The sequence below is a fragment of the Megalopta genalis genome, chromosome 5 (assembly GCF_051020955.1).
Source record: "Megalopta genalis isolate 19385.01 chromosome 5, iyMegGena1_principal, whole genome shotgun sequence".
Taxonomy (NCBI): Eukaryota; Metazoa; Arthropoda; class Insecta; order Hymenoptera; family Halictidae; genus Megalopta; species Megalopta genalis.
In genome coordinates, this window is record NC_135017.1 from 1,055,924 (window position 1) to 1,082,593 (window position 26,670).

General features: G+C 39.7%; 1 protein-coding gene across 4 annotated transcripts in view; it reads left to right on the top strand.

The window, feature by feature from the left end:
- The window catches only part of LOC117223086 (Cysteine string protein), a 186,234-nt gene that overhangs the window by 147,044 nt on the left and 12,520 nt on the right, over window positions 1–26,670 (top strand). The gene's annotated exons all lie outside the window — the stretch shown is intronic.

Below are 26,670 nucleotides of genomic sequence, written 5' to 3' on the forward strand. Positions count from 1 at the left end.
GCAATAATGCAGTTTTGTAGCTTCTGTATTTTAAATACCTCTAGGTTGTTGCTGGCGGGATCCAGATCGACAAAGAATAGGTTTAAAGGTTCTTTTGTTTGCCTGTGTCTAGCGTTAATGATGTTTCTAACTTTATTACCCAAGGTTAAAAGCTCCTCCGCGATATCGCTTGTTTTCATGGAGTGGTGAAGATATTTGATCACAATTCTGTATGATCTTTCGTTTTTTAGTTGGTAAGTATGGAAAACTATTTGCTTTTCCTTCAAGTACTTAACTAGATTTCTGTATGTGTCAGCATCAACGTAGTTGATTTTGATGTTATTATTTGCTAGGCTTTTGGTGAAGAATTTCTCTTTCTCCACTGCTTCGCATAGACTGGCTATCATTTGTTCAAAGTTGACTACCCCATATATGTATATGGGAGGAGGTTTTGGGATTATTGTTTGATTTGGGCTTGTATTTGGTTCTTTATACTCTATTTGTGTTAGCGGGTCAAATCTATTGTTGATTTTTATGCTTTGAGCCTCACGTATTGTGTCGGCTTGCGTTCTTTTCCTTTTCGCTGATTTCACTACTTGCCAGGTATTACTATCTCCCGTATTGACTGCTATTTCCTCATTGTCGCTTATTGAGAGTATATCTGTTGTATCAGAATTGTTCGTTGGTTGTTGTTGCAGAATGTTTGTAGTGTGTTTTTCTTGGAAAGTCTGCATGTGTTGAAGAAATTGCTCTTGTGGGCAATGTATGTTTTGTGGCTGAAGCGGCCCCTTGGGATTTTGTGTGGGAGATAAATAATTATTGTTTGTAGTTTTTGGGAGTTGTTGGTAGTAGTATTGGGGGATTTGCGCGTTCGGCGACAACGAATATTGGGCTGAGTTGCACGTGGTCGGTTGCTGCTGAAGATTTATGACTCCAGGGCCGTTTCCCGTAGGAAACATTGTTGCCAGATGCAAGTTCGGCTGGTAAACACTCAGCTGGCCTACCTCACGGATTGGGTTTGCACGCACTCACACTAACTTACTGGCTGTTGGGACTCGGTATGTTCGGACACATTGAGAATAGAGAAAAAATAAATAAAAAAGGAAGAAGGTATGCACTGAGCCGAGGGAAACACTTCTGGTTTCTACGACGGTTCGAACAAGACTGACGTTTACATGAGGCAACTGTGAGCCTGGGCGGTGCTCGACTTCGTAATCAAATTCTTCTAGAATTAATGCCCATCTCGCAATCTTTGGCGATAGATCGAACTTGTGCAGAGTCTTACGCAATGCATCGTAGTCGGTAACTAACTTGAACTTTTTCTCTCCGATAATTTCTCTCCGTATCCGAAGTCTTCCTACTCATGAAACAAGCTGGATGAAAATGTTTCTCGTCAACGTCTTTTTGCAACAATATTTCACCGTATCCGTCTTTACTTGCATCGGTATGCAATTCTGTAATTGCCGTAGGATTATAAATTCGCAATGTCGGTTTATTAGCCAACGCTGCTTTTAACATTTCAAACGATCTTAGCTGTTCTATGCTGAAACTAAATTTAACGTTGTCCTTTAGTAAATCTGATAAAGGGCGGGCTATTTTGGCATTATCGCGAATAAACTTTCGGAAGTATCCTGTGAGTCCTAGAAAACTCTGAATTTGTTTCCTAGATGAAGGAGTTGGAAAATATTGTACTGCTTTAATTTTCGCTGGCGATGGATATACGAATCCATCTTCTATTTCGTAGCCGAGATATTCTACGCGTTTCTGCAGAAATGTGGACTTTTTCCAATTAATATCTAAACCATTTTATTCCGCGACTTTTAACGTTTGAACCAGCTTCTGAAATGTATCTTCATTATTAACGCCAGGTACGATCAGATCGTCCATGTATGTGAGAACAACTTTACACGCAATTAGATGTTTAAAAACTTCTTGTATAAATCTGAGAAAAACTGCAGGACTATTACAAAGACCAAATCACCGAGAATACCCGAGCACCCGCTAACACACCCAAATTATCTTCCATAAGCGGCATCGGAAATCTATCCCTAACTATCTGTTTATTTATCTTGCGATAATCGACGCAGACGCGATACTCGCCGTTTTTATTCGGTACGATTACTACCGAACTTGTGTATTCGCTGATGTTGGGATGAATCACACCGCTCTGCAACCATTCCTTGATTTGTTCGGACAGGACGTCCTTCTCTTTCGGCGATAATCGTCTCGGACGAGAGTAGATGGGATTGTCACGGGACACTTCCAGCAACAAAATATATAAAAGGATCAAGTGTCACACGCCTCAGCTATGTGACGGCTGAATCCACAAAATACAGTATTATGGGTATGAGGCTTCTTCTGACTTGATCCTTATATTCCTAAGATGTACGTAATGTACTTGTCGTTAATTATGCATCGAGACGGTCTGAAGGTATAATAACGTGAACGTTGATCGGATTGAGGACTAACACTGAGAGTTTATTGAGGCATTCGGGGGTTTATATACAGAATATTATCAGTCGTAAAGAGGGGGTGTTTAGAACTCCTGAGGTTGATAAGAGGCCTGCTTCTCAGAGGCCTGCTTCACACCCCTGATGTTAGACTTGACTTGCTCCTGGAAGTCAATGGCTGGTTTTGTAGAATTTTCTTCGGTTGGCTGGAAGGGTGACAGTGTTTTCGTCAGTGGGCCACGTGGTTGTTGATGAGTCGCTGATGTTGAATGGGAAATTTCTTGGCGTCAGTGTATATCTTGCAGTGTCGTATGAGTGGTTTTCGTTCGTTTGTACATTGTTTTTTTGACAGCATATTTTTATACAGAGGTTGGAAGGTACAAGTTTTGAAAGGAGTGAGAATAGTCCTACTTTATGTAATCCATACAGTATGACGAGAGCTATGGAACCATATCCCAGACACGTCAGGACAGATACAATGAAGTTCTGAGTGGTTTTGATTCGTCTTTCGGCTTGAATGTCCGTGAGGGATGCCTCCATACTGTCTAGGTTCGCTAAATATTGTCTGAAACTTGGAGTAACTTTAGGCACTGTTGGTATTTTATCTAGTTGGTCAAAATCAAGTTTGGATGCAAATGTTGGAATAGTAAAATTTTGGGATGTTATATTTATCTCGTGAGTCGTTCCTCCAACTTTCATCACATTGTTATTGTTGTAAAATGAAAAGATACTTAAAAGCACTTTATTCAGAATTACAAATTCTACTCCAGAACATTCGCGTATCCAGTAAAATAAATGATGGTGATATATTACAAAACTACAGAGATACAGAAAATATGGTGTTGGTGAAATCCCGAGGTGGCAACCTCACGGTTCGGTTTCTACTTTTGAACTGACTATCGTCTGAGCCGACCTGGGTCTCTGTCGCCAACGGCTCACCCTCACAAAAGGGTCATAAAACAGTTCGATGGGTCATTGTTGAAATTCCAACAATAAATATATTTGTGATATAATTTTGCACATTCATTATAATAACATAAATATTTACATCTAGATATTGTAAATTTGTAACATTTTGTTACTATAACATACCTAAATAATTTATTTAGCATTCGTGACTACTAATGCACACACCGTGCAATCCTTTATTGCATCTATTGCAAATTGTGCGTGATTTTCGTTTTGGTCCACCATCCTTTCTACTGTATACCATGCAAACTGTTTCCAGACTTCCTTGAAGTTTTGTTACACCTATGCATGACGTATTTCTCTCTGGTTATCGACTGAATAATATCAGTTGTAAATTCAAGTCGTGTTTTAGTTCTGCCTTCTGTATTCTGCAGATACAAGATATAGGCATTCAACACCATTCGAGAGAAAACGGTGCAAGTTACTTTTTTCCAATATTTGACCGTTTTTCTTTCGTCCAAATACGAATACAGCATCATATCTGATGTGTCCATGCCTCCCATATATTTGTTGTATTCATCTACAATTGCTGGTTTTTCGACCTGTCTCTGTTCATTCCTTTTTCTAATCGTAATTGTTTTATTTTGAGCCTTTTTTCGTGTGTCAATAAGAGTAAAACATTCTTCTTTTGTGATTTTTTTTCCCCGGTATGCTAATAATAATATTTCCTTATTTCGGGCGTACTTAGATGCGCCCTCTTGCAATTTCTGCTTCAGAAACGGTAGAATATATTTTCGGTTACTTCGGATTGTGTCAGTAAAATATGTCTGGATTTCAAACAAAGGTCTTGCTAATGAGATGCTTGTAAAAAAATTGTCGGCTACCACGTGATACCCTTTCATAAAATAGTTGCCCATATTCAATAATTTATGTACTACGACATAACTAAGACCGTTTTCTCGTATTTATTCTTTATCTGATTGATGTGTGGCTCCTCTATAGAAAAAAAATGATAAGCAATAATGGGTAACTGCGTCAGTCAACATCCAAAATTTGATGCCCTATTTATGATGCTTTTTATTTGGAAGATATTGGGTCAACGACGTTCTACATTTCGTGCGGACTAACGATTCGTCAATACTCAAATGTTGACGAGGCGATACCCTGGGCTATCACGTGGTGCTAAATTTTCATTGTCTACGACATGGAAAAATCTGCAAATTAATTGAAACCTACTTCGGCTACACATGGAATTCGGCCAAACCATGGAATATGCCTATGATTTGTTGACCAATAACTAAAAAATGTCGGTCTACGTGTGATACCCATTTCTAAAAGAACGGCAATAAAAGTCCTCATTTCTGACACTGATTTTACATCGATTTACATTGTACATTGATTTTATTGAAAAACTGTCTGGCATATCGGTTTGTTTCACTCCTCAATAGACTCAAAAATTCTTCGGTAAAAAATAAATCGAAATATCCTCTGGGTGTGGAATTTCTTGGTAGCATATGTTTAGGCCCAACAATTTCCATAAATTGTGGGCGATGATTATATTCGCTGTCATTGGCCACGGTAACTTCACGGAAATTGCTTAGTGCTTCCTCAATATTGTTTCCCTCAAGGTCTGGTTCATTATCACTAGCTTCACTGTCACTATACAGGGTGTTCCACAATTATTTTAACAGCCGAAAATGAGGGGTAGCTGAGGTCATTTGAAGTAACTTTTTCCTTTGCGAAAATGCAATCTGGGGCTTTGTTTACGAGTTATTAACGAAAAACACTGGCCAATGAGAGGTGACGCTGCGAGGGAGAGGGTCCGCGAGAGAGTCCGCAGCACGAGGCTTTGACAAAAGGTCGGGACGGACTCGAGCCGCGTTCGAAGTATTGAACAAGTCACAAGGCAAGAACTTTCCGGATTTTTTTTACTACATAACAGTGATATTTTTATGAAAATCGCTATTCACCTTTACTTTAGAACGTCTGAAAAATATTTACTAATTTTTCGGACCCGAAATAATATGTAGTTTAACCGTGATAGCCGTTTTAATTTTTTGGTGTGCATGACACCTCGTGTGTACCATATGAAATTTTTATGCAAGGTGTACAGTGAAGATTGACGAATGATTTGCAAAGCTGATTTAATAATAAATAAGGGACGTAAAGGATTTGTTTATTAGAGAGATATGAAAAATATTATCAGTAAGAAACTGACCTATTTAGTTGAGGATGCATTTGCTGGCTGAAATTCACGATGTTGAAGGGCACTGACCTTGTACAACGTACAGCTGATCTTTCACTGCACTGTCACCAAACACTGATCACTTAATTAATCACTGATAATCCGAAACATTTGTGGATATTACGAAAGATGACTGAGACGCGTTCGTTCGGCAGTCGACGTTTCACTGCCAAAAATCGAGGCCTCGACCGTGGGCCCTTGTCGTTCGTCTTTCGGCCGTCCGAGGAAATAACCCCCGATACCATTTTCTTCGAAGCGCAGGGTACCGCCACATGAAATAAACAAGATATGTCGAGACGTAAACTGTGTCCGACCCGCTGTCACCCTGCGCTCTTAGAACGTAATTAATGGCCGTACGAAGAAAATGGTATCGAGTGTCATTTCCTCGGACTGCCGAACGACGAACAACAAGGGCCCACAGTCAAGGCCTGAATTTTTCGGCAGTGAAACGTCGACTTCCGAACGAACGCGTCGAATAAACGATCATCCGCGAACGAGTCTCAGTGATCTTTCTTAAATATCCACAAGTAATTCGGATTATCAGTGATTAAATAACTGATTAGTGTTTGGTGACAGTGCAGTGTAAGTGAACTTCGCAAATAACCATACCAGAAGTTCCACCGACAGTATCCTTCGAATGTTGCGGTTATTGACCTGGGATCAGCTGTTCGTTGTACGAGGTCAGTACGTACGAGTCAGCAAAAGCATCCTCAACTAAATGGGTGAGTTTCTTATCGATAATATTTTTCATATTTTTCTAAAAAACAAATCCTTTACGTACCTTAACGCGATTATTTATTATTAAATCAGCTTTGCGAATCATTCGTTGAATTCTGTTCGTACACGGAATTATTTAAATTAAAATATCATTTACGAACTTTGTTAATCTTCACTTCACACCTTGCATAAAAATTTCATATGGTACACATAAGGTGTCATGCACACCAGAAAATTAAAACGGCTGTCACGGTTAAACTACATATTATTTCGAGTCCGAAAAATTAGTGAATATTCTTCAGACGTTCTAAAGTAAAGGTGAACAGCGTTTTTCTTAAAAATATCACTGTTATGTAGTAAAAAAAATCCGGAAAGTTCTCGCTTCGTGACTTGTTCAATACTTCGAACGCGGCTCGAGTCCGTCCCGACCTTCTGTCAAAGCCTCGTGCTACGGGCTCTCTCGCGGACCCTCTCTCTCGCACCGTCACCTCTCATTGGCCAGTGTTTTTCGTTAATAACTCGTAAACAAAGCCGCGGATTGCATTTTCGCAAAGGAAAAAGTTACTTCAAATGACCTCGCTACCCCTCATTTTCGGCTGTTAAAATAATTGTGGAACACCCTGTATATTCTACGCAGATGTCGACTACTTGGTGTCACATTTCATCATCGTCACTATGTGCTTCATCCAGCTGATCAACTATTCGCACTAATTCGACTTCATCCATGATGGTGTATTTTTTATAAAAGTTCGGTGGCAAAATTTTAGAAGTCGTATGTTGCTAATTATAGGTTTGTCAAAAACAAAAATGTTTCACAAAATTGGATAACAACGGCAGAATTGATGCTTTTCGAACTGTTCCTCCGACGAAATGTACTGCTCACGGCAACGATCAAGGAAAAACTGACTGGTTCTACGTTTCGCTGCTTCAATACAATCTTATTTCGTGACAGCTCTCAAAGAGTTGTTTATAAATAAGAGTTCAATGAGCTGTCGACGAGTTCCGATAAGGGTCCAACGACGCTGCGCCGACCACCCGTGTTGAATTTCTACCGTATCGTTCTCGCGTATAAATAAGCAGTCTCAACATTAACTGGCATAGAATATAAGAGAAAAAGAAGTTAAACCGAAATATTATTTATTTTAATTCTCTCGTAATGAAATTAGACTATTTATAACGTATTATAAATTTATTTTGAGATAGAGATCTCTCGCAATGCGAATAGTAAAGCGCTTCAAGGTACGGGCTCTGGCACTTTTCGCCAGTGCAGCGAGGACCGATATATCGGCCCCCGGCACTAAAAGGGTTAGTAGTGTTCATATCGACATCATCGGGACAAATCAAGGTAATTTCCATGGTTGGTGCGTGGACATTTAACTGTGCCAGGTTTCTTACACAATTGTAGATTGTGTGTAGGTCAGTGATTCCGTGTCATTGTCTTTATGGATTTGGAAAAATTGCGTCGTGGTCACCCTTGTTTGGGATAGAGGTGGTGGTCTAGAGATGGGCGACCTCTCCCTTGCGAGAATTTCTTCGTAACATGGGAGTTTCTACAGGATCTTACGGGTCATTCTATTTGTGGAACATAACAACATCTATCTCCCGGTGCAGGACTGGCAGATACGTTGTCACCGCGTCTCATAGCTTCAGGTTATTTGTTTATAGAGCTGTATAGAGATTGTCATCTTCGCAGCCGGCTGGTTAAGGCAAGGCTCCCGCACCGGTAAAATATGACCACACTGTACGACATAAATTCCGATTCCTTCGTTAGCTACACCCTGAGAAGCGGTGGTGCACCCAGGAACCATCACGTGGAAGTGGTGCTAAAAGTTTAGGTATAGGTATTGATTTTCCGCGTATTTGATATTCGCGGTTCCCTACGACTTTTCAAGATGCTAGGGATAATAAGCTGAGTTTCTTTTCTTTAACTTGGAATATATTTGAACATTCAACTTCACATCGATACAGAGTATAATTTTTAGAGAGTTGACTATTCCGTGTTCGGGTTGATGGTAGAATGACTGTTGTGTGCTGTGTGTTCTCGGAGGTAAATTCGGTGTGGGTGTGGTCTAAATTTGAGACAGTCGGATTCGTGGATTGTTCAATTCTTGCGAGGAGTGAGGGAAACGGTCGCCCTGACTGATTGGATTGCAAAATTAGGAAAGTGACCGCCCCAAACTAAGGGTCACCCGCAGGTAGTGCTCGTGCCCTCGGGTGACACCCGCGAAGGAATCCGAGTGTCCCAAGGATAAGCCGTAGCAAACAATGATCCGGAAAATGCCTCTTCTCGGTGGAACATGCATATCGTAAAAAACGACTAGGAATGACATTTGGTGACCAACTGTGGATCATGAAAGAAATACTTGAATAGAAGACGGAAATGGCTTTCAACGAAATTGCTTACTACGGGTGTTCTGGCATTTCGATTGCTTCGTCCAAAATACGCTATTTCCTAGGGCCTTCGGTCCCTGGGTTATCCACATCTGGCAATTTTCCTCTTCCCAGGGACGGACGTGGATGGTCAATAATGTTTGACTCGAGGACAACATTTTTCCTTGCTTGATTTATAGGGGTTCCGTCATACAACGGAACATTGTCCCCCCGTTGAGAGGGTACTGATCAAGATCAAGTTGACCGGTATGTGTGATGGTGAGTGGTTGTTTCTGTTTGTATGTGTGAATTTACTTGGCTAATATTACGATATATATGGTTAGGAACTTAAAATGTTACATTACAATGTTGGCGACGATTGGTATGGAATAGGAGTGTTGCCTTATGAACTATAAGATAAACAATAGTGGAACTTTTTCCTATTCACTTATTTCATGTCCTATCCTGGTTAAGTTGTTCTCTCGTGGTTGATCCTCCGATTGACACAATAACGGTACTAGTTTTTTCACGCTCCGGTCGAACACGTTCGTGACTGTCCTGACAGTAACTACGCGAACAATGCCGTCGGAGCTTGGGCGAGTTTTAATGATTCGTCCGAGAGGCCATTGCAATGAGGGTACGTTGTCTTCTCTGAACAGAACGATTGCACCTTCGATGATGGGATGTTGTCCCCTGGTCCATTTATTGCGATTTGCCAATTCATTCAGATACTCACGATGCCAGCGCTTCCAGAAATGTTGTTTCAATTGTTGAACACGCTGCCATGCTGATAATCGATTTGCAGTGGTTCCTTGTAGATCGCGATCACGCAAGCTCGTGAGTGCATCACCGATGAGGAAATGACCTGGAGTGAGTGCGAGGAGGTCGGAGGGATCTGAAGAAAGTGGAGTGAGAGGTCGAGAGTTAAGTATAGCTTCGACATCTATAATCAGCGTATTAAGCCCTTCAAATGTGAGTAACTCCGGGCCTACGACGCGTTTTAGATGATATTTAAAAGATTTTACCGCAACTTCCCATAAGCCTCCAAAATGTGGAGCTTGTGGAGGAATAAAATGCCAATTGATGGCTCGTTCAATGAGGAAGGTGTTGATTTTCTTGAGATGGTCGTCAGATCGTAAGAGTTCTCGGAGTTCTCGTAGTTCATTATTGGCTCCCTTGAAATTTGTACCGTTATCTGAATATAAGTTCACGCAAAATCCCCTTCTTGCGATGAATCGACGTAATGCTGCAATGAATGCTTCGCTGGTTAGGTCACTGACTAGTTCAAGATGAATCGCTTTTATTGCGAGACAAACAAAGACTGCCACATAAACCTTGACTCGACCGCGGTTGCGGTGTTGTTTTTCTTTGATAAAAAAAGGTCCGCAGTAGTCGATTCCTACGTTTGTGAATGGACGCGATTCTGTCACTCGTGTTATTGGCAGATTACCCATAATATATTCCACGGATGGAGGACTTGCTCGCCGGCAACGTACACATCCATGAATGGTTCTCCATACCAGACTTCTACCGTCTATTGGCCAGTACGTTCGTCTTGGTGAATATAACGTGGTTTGTGCTCCCGCATGTAGAAGATTCTTGTGTTCATTCATAATGATGCAAGTGGTGATATGTGATTTTGGAAGGAGAAATGGATGTTTTTGCGAGTAGGTCAGAGTTGAGTTTTTGAGACGTCCTCCCACTCTCAGAAGTCCGTCTTGATCGAGAAATGGATTCAATTTGGCCAGTTTTCCGTGTAGATAGGGATCCGATTGACGACGAAGCGCCAGTATATCTGTTTTGAAATAAATTTCTTGTAACATTCCGAGGATGGTAATCCTTGATTGGGATAGTTCAGAGACAGTCAGGCTTCCCTTAGTGATTCGACCCGGCCTCCATCGCCGACAGAGTGCAATGACTCGCACTAATTTTGTCCATGATGAATACCGTTCGAGGATTTTCGCGTCTTTAGTGACAGGAGTTGTTGCCATGCAAATTGCGATTTTTCGCTCCGGATCGTTAATGTGTGGACCTGATTCCCAAGTAGGCCAGTGCGAGTGCTCTTGTTGGAGCCAAGGTGGTCCGTTCTGCCAAATGGATGATTGTAAAAGGTCTTTAATTGTTTGACCCAGCGACAACAAATCTGCAGGGTTGTCTGTAGAACTGACGTGGCGCCAATCTGTGATGGTTGTAGTGGATTGAATTTCAGACACTCTGTTGGCGACGAAGGTTTTTAAGGTGTGTGGTCAGGATCTCAACCAATGTAAAACTATCGTGGAATCTGTCCAATATACTGTGCGTTCGATCTGCAGGCCTAGTGCCTTCTTCACGGTGGTCATGAGTGATGCTAGCAACACCGAACCACATAATTCGAGTCGCGGAATGGATTTGCTCTTTAAAGGTGCGACTCTGGATTTTGCGACTAGAAGTTCCACGATTGTCTCCCCGTGATTGTTCTGAGATCGAATATACACGCAGGCACCGTAGGCTCTTTCGCTAGCATCGCAGAACCCATGTAGTTCAATGTTGGATGATGATTGAATGATGGTTTTTCGCTGGAATCTTGCCTGGTTGAGCAGAGGTAATTGAGAGTAATATTGACTCCATTTATTGTGTATTGCCATGGGTAAGGATTCGTCCCAATCGATTCTTAATGTCCAAAGCTCCTGAAGGATTAGTTTTGCCGTAATGATGACTGGTCCTAATAGGCCTAGAGGGTCGTAAATTTTTGCAATTTCTGAACTAATAAAGCGTTTGGTGGCGCGGGGTGTGTGGAGAATGGGTCTAACAGTGTAGGTGATGGAGTCGTCTGCCGAATTCCAGACTATCCCTAAAGTTTTGACTATTGATGATTCGCCTAAATGTAATTGTTGATTTATGTTTTCGTCGGATAGATCTTCGAGTAAACGTTTGTCGTTGGATGCCCATTGCCTGATGTGTAACCCTGCTGTGTTGAGTAATGATGTTAGTTCCTTGCGCAATGAGATGGCTTCTTGGATCGTGGGGGTTCCAGTTATCAGATCGTCTACATAGAAGTCTTGTTTTAAAACTTTGGAAGCCTGGGGAAACCGGTGATGTTCATCGTCTGCTAATTGGATTAAGCATCGTATGGCCAAATAGGGCGCTGCTGATAGTCCGAACGTGACGGTGTTCAGTTGGAAAGTCTTAATGCTGTCGTTATGGTCTCGCCAGAGTATTTGTTGATATTTCCTATCTTCTGGACGTATTAAAAATTGTCGGTACATCTTTTCGATGTCACCAGTGACAACGTATTGATATGTGCGGAATCTCAGGAGAATATACAATAAGTCATCTTGGATTTTGGGGCCAGTATGTAATACGTCGTTGAGTGATAGACCCGTGCTTGAGGCAGCTGATCCGTCGAAAACGATGCGGAGCTTGGTGGTTTGGCTGGACATCTTGAGTACCCCGTGGTGTGCAAGGTAATAGCCTTAATTGGTGTCAGGGATCTCGGACATGTGGCCAAGATCCAGATACTCCTTAAAAATAGCTTCGTACTGATTATTTAACTCCGGATCTCGTTTTAACTTTCTTTCTAAGGATAGAAATCGTTTATAGGCTGCTGACTTCGATTCTCCGAGTTTTGGTTTGTCGTTGTTGAATGGAAGTGGTACGACGTATCTTCCTTCCGCGTTTCGTGTGATCGTGTTCTTGAAATATTCCTCACATGCTGTTTCTGCTTCTGAGAAATGAGGTATTTGTGGACCGTCTTCAATTTCCCAAAAACGTGTGAGATCGAACTGGAGTGATGTGTGTGTGTGGCATGAAGCACTTCTTATTGGTTTGAATGTGGGTGCGCTCCCCCCGATTACCCAACCCAACATTGTTTTCTGAAGATATAGGTCTGGGTCATCGGGTTGTGAAAGATTGATTTGACCTACACTTAAAATGGATAATGCCGTGCCGGCCCCTAACAGCATGTCGATTGGTGCCGGGCGGTGGAACGTAGGATCTGCGAGTTCGATGTTTCTTGGGATGTTTAGGGTAGCGCGATCAATTGTATCGCCTGGAATTGCGGTTGCAATGTTAGGCACGACTAAAAAGGTGAGAGTTCGTTGATAGTTCTTGATTCTGGAACGGATGGTGGCCTTGACGATGTGTTTCGCCACAGTAGTGAGAGTATCGAGCGCGCCGACCGGAATAGAACAATGTTTTAGAGGTAAGGAGAGTTTCTTTGCAAGATCTTGTGTCATGAAATTTGTGGTCGAGCAGGTGTCGATTAAAGCCCGGCATGTCACTGGTTTATGTGTCCTACTGATACCGTGGATTATTGCCGTGACCAAAAGGTCGTTTGATTGGGAGTCTACAATAAAAATGTTGTGAGTGTTCCTGTCCCTTGAGATCCCACGAGGAAATAGTCACCGATTGTACAAAGGTTGGTCTGGCTCAGTGATTTCTTCTTGTGGAGCTGTAGTTGATATGGATGTGTGTGTGGTCGTAGTTGCGGAGGTGGTGGGTATATTCCCATCAGTCCCGCCATTACTGAGCCGAACTCGATGAATCCGCTCCATATTCTTTTCCCTGTTGACTCTGCGATCTTTTGTAATGTTTCTTCGTCTATTAAACCGAGCATTTTTACTGAGCCGTCCGCGTATGACCTTCCCGATGCTCCTTGAGCCAGTGCGTTTACTACCGCGATCCTTTCTATGGGGAACATTATATGGTCGCTGAGTTTTTGCACATCCTCTTGCGTGTAAATTCCGCCGGTGGCCAGGTTTGCCGGGTTTGTATATTTCCAGACGGATGATGTTAGCGGTTGTAGTGGTGGAGGTGGAATGCTTTCCGTCGGGCGTGGCGTCATCCTGTACCACGTTCCGTGGATTTTGTAAGTCGATGGAATCAGCTCGTCGCACATCCGTTTGGTTCCTGTTTTCGTTAGGATGTGCGTTCTTGGCGTTAGGAAGAACGAATCGTTCCTGTATGTGACGGGAAGTTCGTCGAAGCATTCGTCCGTCTTCCTGAGTGTGCATTGGACAGGAGTGCACTTAATCACATGAATTACTTCGCCAGCTGGGACGGCCATATATCCGGATTCCTTGGCGATTGTCATGGCTACTTCGGCCGGGGAGATGTGGACCAGCGATATTGCGTTCCTGAGCACTTGTTGTTCTAGTATGCATTTTTGTTTCATTATATCTTGATAAAGCGCGATTATTTGAGATTTAAGGTGTTTCTCGACGTATATAAATTTCGTGTTTACATACGTAAAGATATCGAGGTTGTTAATTCTGCTTCCCGAAATAGATTTAAATTTTCCTTCTCTTTCGGTTTCTAGTAAGAGTATTTTCGGATGCTCCGTTTTGATGAGGGTGTACCCGCAGATTTGCGTACGTCCTGTACTAGTGAGAGCGAAAGCTGTGTCGCCTGAAGTTACTGTATATGTTGGGGTTCCGTGGTGTTCTTCTGAAGATACCTTTGGTTTCTGATTCACCGTATCGTTTGGTTGATGTATAAGAGTGTGGTGACGTTGATTGCAAATTCGGCATGTGAAAATCGAGCGGCATATGTTAGTGGTGTGGCCAGGTCGTAAACAATTGTGGCACAATGAATTTTTTGTAGCATTTTCTAATCGCGTAGTGGGGGAAGCTGAATTGAAGACTTCACAATCCCGAACCATGTGTGACCCGTTGCAGATTGGACATTGCGCAGTTTTGGCGGTGAAAAATGTTTGCGTCTTCGAGTAACTTGCGTGGATACTTTTAGGATATGTACTTACTGAGGGGTGACGAGTTCTGGAGATTAGATTGGTTCCGTTGACAACTATTGAACAGTTTGCTCGTTTTCGTAAGAATTTGATGAGGTGCGTGTATAATGGCATTTGCTTGTCTGGTAACGTGAGTTCCCATTGCAAAATTGTATCTGAATTGAGTTTTGATAGGATTGTTGATATAAGAAATGTGTTCCAAGTTGCTACAGGTTCCCCGAGATTGTTTAATGCGCGTAGATGTTGATTCAAGGTGTCTAGTAAATCGTCGGTTGCTTCGGGTGTGTCTTTTGCGAGTTTCGGAATCTCTCGAATCGCATCACAATGTCGTAAGAGGGTTTTGCGTGGACAGTCGAATTTTTCTTTCAGTATTTCAATCGCGGCAGGGTAGTTCACATCGGTCGTTGTTAACGATTTGATGCATGCGGCGGCTTTCCCGGTGAGGGTTGATCTTAGGTATTGCAATTTTTGCACTGAGGTGAGGTTTTCGTTGCGGTCGATCGTCGATGAAAACAGGTCGTAGAAGGATGACCAATTTTCAATGGTTCCATTGAACGTCGGTAATCGCATCTCCGGTAATTTTACGGCTATGGGGGCTGATACGATAGATGCTGGTGACTCAGTAAGGTTGTTGCGCGTGTTGTTCAGTGACTCGTCTTGTTGAAGAATTCGTTTCGCACGAGTTACAACTGCGTAATGATCGCATTGGATCTCTGATCGTCGCGTTTCTTCCGATGAATCTAGCGTTTCTATTTCAAATTGTATATCATCGAACCGATTCCATGATTTAACAAGTCCATTGAGATGTTCTGTTATTATTAGTTTATCGCAGTGATCTGGATCTTGTGAATTGTCCAGAACTCTGGTAAGTGTTGTAATTAGACCGATAATGTTACCACGTTTGCGGCGTAACGTGCTGATTTGGATGTCTGCGGAAGCCATTGTAGGAAAACGGGACGCGATATGGGAATCGATGATGCTATGAATGAGCCTACCTTTGTGAGGCGAAGAAGTGAATGATTGGGTTTCGCTAATGTTCCTGTCTCCTTGTGGCTCTGAAGGCGGATGTGTACTAGGATTTCAGAGTTGCTAGCGTGGATCGGCCTGATCCGGCTCGAAGGACCAATGATTTTCCGCGTATTTGATATTCGCGGTTCCCTACGACTTTTCAAGATGCTAGGGATAATAAGCTGAGTTTCTTTTCTTTAACTTGGAATATATTTGAACATTCAACTTCACATCGATACAGAGTATAATTGTTAGAGAGTAGACTATTCCGTGTTCGGGTTGATGGTAGAATGACTGTTGTGTGCTGTGTGTTCTCGGAGGTAAATTCGGTGTGGGTGTGGTCTAAATTTGAGACAGTCGGATTCGTGGATTGTTCAATTCTTGCGAGGAGTGAGGGAAACGGTCGCCCTGACTGATTGGATTGCAAAATTAGGAAAGTGACCGCCCCAAACTAAGGGTCACCCGCAGGTAGTGCTCGTGCCCTCGGGTGACACCCGCGAAGGAATCCGAGTGTCCCAAGGATAAGCCGTAGCAAACAATGATCCGGAAAATGCCTCTTCTCGGTGGAACATGCATATCGTAAAAAACGACTAGGAATGACATTTGGTGACCAACTGTGGATCATAAAAGAAATACTTGAATAGAAGACGGAAATGGCTTTCAACGAAATTGCTTACTACGGATGTTCTGGCATTTCGATTGCTTTGTCCAAAATACGCTATTTCCTAGGGCCTTCGGTCCCTGGGTTATCCACATCTGGCAATTTTCCTCTTCCCAGGGACGAACGTGGATGGTCAATAATGTTTGACTCGAGGACAACATTTTTCCTCGCTTGATTTATAGGGATTCCGTCATACAACGGAACAGGTATATTGGTATGCTCGTCAAGAGATCGGAATCCCCTCTGCCGTGCCTCTACATCCTAGGTATACACGTCTTACGACTTAGAATTTATAAAAGTTTGGTGAATTAATATCGAATTTCGATCAACAGAAAATTAGTGCTGATTGCCTGTCTATGTATTATATTATACTACTCACAATATATGGGATATATCAATGGTACGAAAATTTTGCAATTTCCAGGAGAGGGTAGATTTATTATAGTAACTGCCATAATACTTAAATCTGCTTCCATCTCGTAGAAATTTTGTTGTACAGCATTACAGATAAACAGTGTCAATCTAAGTGTATTAGTACAGAAATAAATTAAGTGTGGGTCAAAAAAGTATTGGCACAACCAGTTTTCTTCGAATATCTTTAAACTATAAAGTAATCTATTAACATCAACTATGTTTATTAACGTCTTTTGACGCACATAAATAGCTTGTTTCCTGAGAAGTCTCAGTTATTTGTTATAAGGAAATGAAGTCAAGAAAACGAAAAATCCAGTTTAAAAAGTATTGGCACACGTATGATTTTGTTATAAGAGCAAGTGTTACACAACTGTAGAAGTGTACAATTAAAATTACTTAATATTTGGTGTGCATGCCTTTAGCCTTAAATACGGCCTGTAATCCATTAGGTATCGATTCGATAAGTTTTTGCGTAATTTCCAATGAAATGTTAGACCACTCTTCTAAAAGCGTCGCTTTTAGATAACTTTTATTTTTTATTTTCCTTTTTCGAACCTTTAAATCTATAATATGCCAAAGATTTTCTATCGGGTTAATATCCGGTGATTGAGGCGGTGTAGGGAGTTGTTTTGGTACATTGTACAATAACCATTCCCTTGTTTTTCTTACCGTGTGCTTCGGATCGTTGTCTTGTTGGAATCGAAACGATTCGTTTATGCCCATTTCTGTGGCACTCGTTAACAAATTATTTCGCAACACATCGATATAAACGCTAGCATTCATTGTAGCGCCAATAAAAGCCAAATTTCCTACTCCATGGTATGACATACCATATAAGCCCGAGCCGTTTCTCCCGATTCTTTAAAATTTTTTAAAAACTGGACTAAGTGACTTGAATTTTTTTTTGGTGATAGAGGGACTAGTCTATTAGACGATGACAAGAAGGTCTTCTTTTAATTTTGCTATTACTTGGAATGACAAAGAAAGATAAAAAAACTCATTTTTTAACTTTTTTATCTGGGTTCATATCAAAAATTTAAAAAATACCTTTCGTAGATCTCGATAACTTATATGCGTGCTGAAAATTTTATCGAAATCGGTTAACCCAGAGTCGAGTTACAGGCGTTGAAAGATTTTAAAAACTGTAGATTTCTTTCAGTTTTTGGTCAAAATCGTGATAAAACTATGATTTTTGAAATCTCTTATTTGTTACAACTCATAATAACGTCAACTGATTTCGATAAAATTTTCAGCATGCATATAAGTTACTAAAATCTACGAGAGGAATTTTTTAAATTTCCGTTATAGACTCACATAAAAACAAGAGTTTTTTTTATTGTTATTCCAAGTAATAACAAAATTTAGAAAAAGCATTTTGCTCATCGTTTCGTAGACTAGTCCTGTTATCATTTTAAAAAATTGAAGTCACTTAGTCCAGCTTTAAAAAAGTTATTGCGATTCAAAAGGTGTAGGAAAACTTTTGTGGGCTACTGTACATTCCATTTGCTCTTATAATTTGAGTCTACAATTTATCAATTATTAATGTAATAGTTAACAATTCTTGATATATTAACGCAAAGAAATGTTGTACTTACCATCAGGAACAATATCCATTTTATGTAATTGAAAAAAAAATATTTCCACAAAATATACAGGCTTCACAACAGGCTTTCGTTTTTCCCACCATGTGGACGCATTATTAAAGTAGCCAATCCGTAAGTTAAAAACTTCCCACGGACAACTTCGATTTTTAAGGTTTTGGTCACGATTTCAAACTTTTCTATCACTGTGCACCTTAACGAGCGAAACGCTCCGGCAATTCGATATTCTAACCTCGGTTTTCGCTAGTTCCTTTCAAGGACCTTGTTTTGCAAGGGAAGGTCCCTAGGATTGACTCTCACTTTTTGATGAAATTTGGTACAGTAATAGAGCTTGTAAAGCTGAATCCAATAATACCCGGTTTTGCGTGCAGACGGCTTGTAGATTTTGAGATAATTAATGTTAAAATTGCTAATAAAAGGCCAGAAAGACGCACTGAACTACGCAGAGTGGCATGCGCGAAACAAAGTTGTGGAGGGGGCGGCGGTACGTCTTTCTGGCCTTTTATTAGCAACTTTAATATTGATTATCTCAAAAACTATAAGCTTTATCACGATACCAAATCTCACCAAAAAGTGAGCGTCGACCCTGGGGATCTTCCCTTGTTAGATCTAGATCTGCTAGTTTTCTTGCGAATTAGCAGCTCCATCCTACTTCCATCCCCCCACGTAGTGGGGGGGGGGGCGACTCCATGCATTATTGTGCAACAGACACCAGGTCTCTGGATCACGATATTCGGGTCGAATACAACGGATTCTGGCCATCAAACGCTTCAAAACTTTGAGATAATATGCGCCAGTAATTGTTTGGCCATTTGGAACGAATTCCCCGTGGATAATTCCTTTGCTATCGAAGAACGTAATGAGCATTGTCTTGATTTTTGATGGAACTTTCTGTGTTTTTTTGGCTTGTGGTAAATCTTTCGACTTCCATGCTGCACTTTGACGCTTGGTTTCTGGGTTGTACTGAAAGCACCATATTTCGTCACCCGTAACAATTGATTTCAGGAAGTTTGGAACATTGCTTCTTTGGAATGATTGATACGCAACGATTTTTGGTCATCCGTCAAAGTGTGTGGAACAAATTTTGCACACACCTTCGTTCCAAATTCTCACGAAAAATGGTTCGGATTGTTTCTCTGCTGATGTTTAAAGCCTCTTCCCTTATTTTCGCCAAAGCATTGCGATCATTTGCAATAAAATCATGCACTTTTTTGATCATTTCGAGTGACCAAGCTGAAGTTCCTTCACGATTTTCATCTTCTAACCTCTCTTTGCCTTCCAAAAAACGTTTATGCCACAGAAAAACATTTGCTTTACTCAAACTTAAAATACTTTCTGATGTATTTTTACGAAGTTGGAATTTAATAACTGCTCTTTGTTCCATGTTAGTATTTCAACATCGACAAGAAAGTTGTTCAGGGAGAACTGTTATAACTTTGGTATTTATCAACTGATTGAGTCAAAATTGATACTACCGAAAAGAGGAAAATGTCACAGCTTTCAAACGCCGGTCTAAAAACATAGATGACGCTATTAGTTACTGTGATATGGTCCGAGTTTCGAATCTTATTTGTCGCACTGTGTACACTTTTCGAATCATGGTTCTCGCTCTGACGCGTGGCTTCCACAAGTTCTCGCTCCCCGCGAAAGCCCAAAAGACTCGGAGCACGTCGTATCAATAGATTTCCACATCACTCATGAAGTACTATTGTTGATGCATTTGGTCATGCACTCGTCCGTTAACATCCTGTATATATGTATAATATTCTCATTGGACTATATCATAAAACTGTATGGAAAATTTTGATGGTTTTTTTTTTAAGTTGCAATTTTTCGTGTTTACAATGTCGTGTTTGATTAAAATTTAGGTGACCGAAATTTGTCAAGTTTTTATGGTATATTCCTACAGATATTGGCGAGAAAACGCCGAAAATGCAAGTGTTAATCTGCGGAAGCAATTCGTGTCCATGTTATTACATTATACGTAAAATTGAAGAATTTTCAGCCTTTTTGACAGGTAACCGCGCCGCCATGTTGGTCGTTTCCAGATATCGTTCGATGAGCGGCGCCAAGAGGCGACGCCATATTGTTATGTACTCAGTCCAGAGTCGGTAATAAGTTGTTCAACGGGCGGAACCGCTAAATGGCAGCATGAGTAATCAACGACTAGATTTTAGCACGAATACCCCAAACCATACATATAAAAATCTATGCGAGGTGCGGAACATTCCAATCGTGGTTCCAAAGTGGCCGCTTTCCCATGTCCGTGCTACTATCTTGTGACAGTATAAAGGAGAATGGAGGAAAAGAAAGGGAGTTTTTCGTGCTATGCCCGCTAGAGGGCTCGTTAGTGAGGCTAACTGGCTGGTACCATGGGGAATTCAACCCCGTTGTCGACGTTCGGGCCAGTGTTTTAGCTGCCACCTTCTCTTAAGACAAACTTTTTAAGAACTAAAATCCAATATGGCGGTTTAGAAGCGGTAATTTAATTTCTGAATTCTAGAGCCAGAATGTATTAAGTCCATTTTTCCGAAATAGTCATCATCATAAAAGCTGAAAAAAGCAACATAATTGTATACATAACGCAATTTCGAAAAATAGACTTAATATCATCTGACTATGAGATTCAACACTGAGATTCTGTATTGTGTAACAAGTTTAATTGGGAGTTTGCAACAAGTTTACGTTGTTCATTACTTCATTGCAAATTCTCCAATACTGACTTTAAAAAATGAAGTAGTCTATTCTCGATCGCATTTTTACTTGAAAATTATATTTATATTTTCTTTCCTCTGATTTAGTAAATAGTTCTCTATCGAATAAGCGTACTTTATTATATATTATTATTATCATGATCATTATTATTATTGTTATTATTGTCGTTATTATTATTACTATTATTATTATTTTAAGCCTCTAATTAAAACCTTACTTTTGTGTGGTATTAGATTGTAACTATACATACTTCTATTTGTTACTCATGATCATAATATACGTTTAATGTTGTAACAACGTGAATACTATTGCTTGTTGTATTATTATTTATTCCATCCCTTAACATTTCTTCAGAATAATCATCAGTCCATTGTATTAATTTGGATTATGATAGTTTAGTAAATTGTACTAGAATGTAGTGTCGAGTCTAGAAATCGGAAATCAATACGATTGACCTATAAAGTGTTCGAAACTTCAAATGCTATTGTGACGCATTGTTTCTGAACATACATACATACCTGGCACAATTACAAAGATCTTACAAAATAATAACCGCACGCGAAAACGGTTGCGCTCGCTATTATCAAATATTTTAAAGAGTTTATAGTAAACATGTATTTTGTTTTTTATTAAAGATATTTTTGTCGATAAATTTTTTAATCTTATTATTTTGCAAATCCATCTCATTATCTTTTATATTTTGTTCTTATATTTTCCGTATTATACAGGGTGTCCAGAAAATGTCAATTTCTGAGGTCTTTCGAAACAACTTTTTCCTTAGCGAAAATATTGGTTACGGCTTCGTCAACGTGTTACTAACGAGAAACACGGACCAATCAGCGAGTGAGTACGCCTAATTCATTATGGCACGATAGCAAGCTCGACGCGATAGTGGGCGAGCGCCCGCCATACTCGCTCTCCGATTGGTCTGAGTTTTTATTCATAACTCGTTAACAAAGCCGCAGAGAAGATTTTCGCTAAGGTTATTAAAGTACTTATACAATATATTTAAGCTAATGTGAAGTACAATTTAACACATTGCGGACGGCTCACGAGATATCTCGTTTTTAGCAAATTGAACGTTGCGGACGGGTCACGAGATATCTCGTTTTCATGTTTTTTTTATTTAATCGGCAACAAGCAACCAGCCGCAAATATTTCTGTTACGTAACCATGGTAACGAAGCCTCCCGCATTCCTAAGTAATTTTAGCGAAACAAATGAATCATTCCAAGCATGTAGAAATGATCAGTCATTATAGCCACTCTAAATCAATATTCAAATTTGTATAATAAATAATAGTTAAAATGTAAAAAATATTATATAATAAACAGATATATAAACTATGTATATATAGTATTATTTAAGAATACTAAATGCAAACTAGAAATGTGCGTATCCGCTTCCTGTTACTTGCCAAGCATGTTTTTGGAGCGTTCGAAAATGTGCGGTCATTGAGGGCGTGTTGAACGCGCAGAGCCCCGTCCGCAATGTGTTAATATACTCGTAATACACACACGTGTTTCACAATACGTCTCTTCTAAAACGCGTGGATGTCGTTGTTCCACAAAACACAGAAAAATGAAAATACTTTGAAACAAAGGACGAAAACGCGCGCATTATAAAACTAAATGTTTCGACAACATTTTTTAGGACATCCTGTAGTTTCTAGAATATGTATAGTGAAAGTATTAGCGCAAAAATACTCGACACGTTAAAATTCGTTTAAGATTGATAAAAAGAAAACTTTTCAGGATTCAACATTTTATATGTCGATCTCTTAAACAAACCAATTTCTCAAATGCTCAACTACCTCTAGTAGCAAACATTTTCTGCAACATTTTCTTAATCGAATTTTGTTCGGCTGTTCGATGCAAATACCCCACTATACAACGTCAGTGTACAAAGCGTAAGTTCAACTGCCTTTTGTTGGATACATACGTACAACAGGTGGACGGTAAGTCTTCGACAAATTTTTATTGAAAATAAATGAATAACACTAAGAGCTAATAATATATTACCGTGTTGTAAGAAAAATAATCGCGATCCAATGACCGAAATACAACAGTTACAATCTTTCGAAGTCTATAATTAATTTAAAATAAAACTTTCACAGAACCATTAACTTGTTACCTGATTAATTGCACAAATTTTTATCTCAAAATGTTAAATCGTATTTATAAACCTATTTAAAAACGAAGTGTCGAAAACTTATCACTCACATATCACTCCTATTGTGAATATTACAATCAAATATAATTTATAATTCATTTAGAATCTATTATCATTATATTAGGTTTTAAATAAAATTTGACATTTTCAGTATTTCTACCTTCGGAAACATCTTGAGTTTCGTCATTTGATTAGACGTTTCCCTTGTTACTTCTTAAAAGTGTGTTATATACATTAATACCTGAACTCCAGTTCTTCAAAGAATCGAGAGTGAGGACAAAAATTGTTTTGCTCTGATACGCTCCTGAAATAGGAATCACTGCGGATTGGATGCAAAATAAAATGATAAGAATAGAGACGCCTTGCTTAGAGAGGTAGAGAAACGTGCACGACTCCAAGTATTATTATAATGTCAAATTAAGGAAAACGAACAGTTTCCATATGTTTTTTTATCAAATGAACCAATAGAGGCAGCCAAAATATCAAATCAAAGCTATTAAATGATATTGCATACTAACATTTTTAACAACACAGAATGGGGCTCTTGTGTGCATATACAAGGTGTTCCACAATTATTTTAACAGCCGAAAATGAGGGGTAGCTGAGGTCATTTGAAGTAACTTTTTCCATTGCAAAAATGCAATCTGCGACTTTGTTTACGAGTTATTAACGAAAAATACTGACCAATGAGAGGTGATGGTGCGAAGTTCGAGAGCCCGCAGCACGAGGCTTTGACAGAAGATCGGGACGGACTCGATTCGCGTTCGAAGTATTGAACAAGTCACGAAGCGAGAACTTTCCGAATTTTTTTTACTACGTAACAGTGATATTTTTAAGAAAAACGCTGTTCACCTGTACTGTAGAGCATCTGAAGAATATTTACTAATTTTTCGGACCCGAAATAATATGAAGTTTAACCGTGACAGCCGTTTTAATTTTCTGGTGTGCATGACACCACGTGTGTACCATATGAAATTTTTATGCTAGATGTACAGTGAAGATTAACGAATGATTTGCAAAACTGATATAATAATAAATAATCGCGTTAAGGGACGTAAAGGAGTTGTTTATTAGAGAAATATGAAAAATATTATCAGGATGTAACTCACCCATTTAGTTGAGGATGCATTTGCTGGCTGAAATTGTGGCTCACGATGTCGAAGGGCACTGACCTCGTACAACATACAGCCGATCTTCCTCTGCACTGTCACCAAATACTGATCACTTAATTAATCACTGATAATCCGAAACACTCGTGGATATTATGAAAGATCACTGAGACTCGTTTGCGGATAATCGTTTATTCGACGCGTTCGTTCGGCAGTCGACGTTTCACTGCCGAAAAATTCAGGCCTTGACTGTGGGCCCTTGTTGTTCGTCGTTCGTCCGTCCGAGGAAATGACACCCGATACCATTTTCTTCGCACGGCCATTAATTACGTTCTAAGAGCCCAGGGTACCGTCGGTGACAGCGGGTCGGACACAGTTTACGTCTCGGCATATCTTGTTTATTTCATATGGTGGTACCTTGCGCTTCGAAGAAAATGGTATCGGGTGTTATTTCCTCGGACCGCCAGACGACGAACGACAAGAGCCCACGTTCGAGGCCTCGATTTTTTGGCAGTGAAACGTCAACTGCCGAACGAACGCGTCGAATAAACGTCAACTGCCGAACGAACGCGTCGAATAAACGTCAACTACCGAACGAACGCGTCGAATAAACGATTATCCGCGAACGCGTTGTATAAACGATTATCCGCAAACGAGTCTCAGTGATCTTTCATAATATCCACAAGTGTTTCGGATTATCAGTAATTATTAGTGATTAAGTGATCAGTGTTTGGTGACAGTGCAGTGAAAGATCAGCTGTACGTTGTACGAGGTCAGTGCCCTTCGACATCGTGAATTTCAGCCAACAAATGCATCCTCAACTAAATAGGTGAGTTTCTTACTGATAATATTTTTTATATCTCTCTAATAAATTATTTATTTTTAATTTTATTTATTATTAAATCAGCTTTGCAAATCATTCGTTAATCTTCACTGTACACCTTGCATAAAAATTTCATATGGTACATACGAGGTGTCATGCATACCAGAAAATTAAAACGGCTGTCACGGTTAAACTTCATATTATTTCGGGTCCGAAAAATTAGTAAATATTCTTCAGACGTTCTAGAGTAAAGGTGAACATCGTGTTTCTGAAAAATATCACTGTTATGTAGTAAAAAAAATCCGGAAAGTTCTCGCTTCGTGACTTGTTCAATACTTCGAACGTGGATCGAGTCCGTCCCGACCTTCTGTCAAAGCCTCGTGCTGCGGACTCTCTCGCGGACTCTCTCTCTCTCTCTCTCTCTCTCTCTCTCGCACCGTCACCTCTCATCGGCCAGTGTTTTTCGTTAATAACTCGTAAACAAAGCCGCAGATTGCTTTTTCGCAAAGGAAAAAGTTACTTCAAATGACCTCAGCTACCCCTCATTTTCGGCTGTTAAAATAATTGTGGAACACCCTGTCCACAAAAGTAGACAATATGGGAAGAGGAAATACGATTATTCGAACCTTGCGGATCGTTTTTATTGGTACGAATTATCAACAACTAAAACTATATAATTATCAACACCACTAAGAAATCTAGCATGGATTAATGAGGACAAAGGTGATATATTTAATGAGAAATATTTAGAGAGATGTCGTTTATTTTTTACGTCGAAGCAAGAAAGTCAGATTGGCGCAATTCAATTTTCAAGTGATAGTAAAAAAAAAAAATACGGTATAAAATTGTATGGATACACTGGATCTTCCAAAAGTCCTGAAACACGCTGTGGTCTCGAAAAGAAAACAGTTTGAACATAAATGTTTTAGCATTTGGAAGCGCGTGGAAGCGCTTCACATGAAAACGTATCATTTATGTCCTTTTCTGAGTTTTTTCCAAAACATTTTTTATATATTTTCGATGAAAATTGTTTGAGTTATGAGAGTTAAAGGATGAACGCGCAAAGTTCTCGGAACACGAAAATCTCGAAATCTCGTTAGCCATTAAGTTTAGGATCAACACAGGTTTATATTCTTCTATTTTGAATTTAATATTCTTTCGATTCACAATGAAATTTTAAATACTATATTATGTACAGAAAATGTCAATATGACAACACCCCCCCCCTCCCACCTCTACAACGTTTGTATTTAACAATTTTTAATTAGTTCAATATTTAAAATTGATTGGATCTGTGTCTTTTATGTGACTAACCATGTATAGTTCATAATCACTTTTTGTCCGATACATTTGTTTCCAAAATACTTTGATCCTGAAATAATTGACCAAACCAGAAATTTTTGGTGAATAGTGTTCAATAGTGCAAAACAACTTGGTCATATTATCAGAAAAGGAAATACTTGAAATACTTTCACATACTGTCACACAGCTTTTTTACTTATTAGTTTATAAATCGTTTTAAACTATTTATTACTATAGTATCTACACTATTTCATTACTACATAGTAAACATATTACATACATAGTGATAATGGTATAATGTAATACAACCAAGTTGTATTGCTCATTGACCACTGGTTTTCAACAATTTTTGTATGCATGTACAGGCTTCCCTAAAAGTTTAATTAGGTCGATTATTTCGGAATCAAATCGTTTTGAAAAAAAAAGCTTTAGGCAAAAGTGTTGTGATATGAACTATACATGATAAGTCAT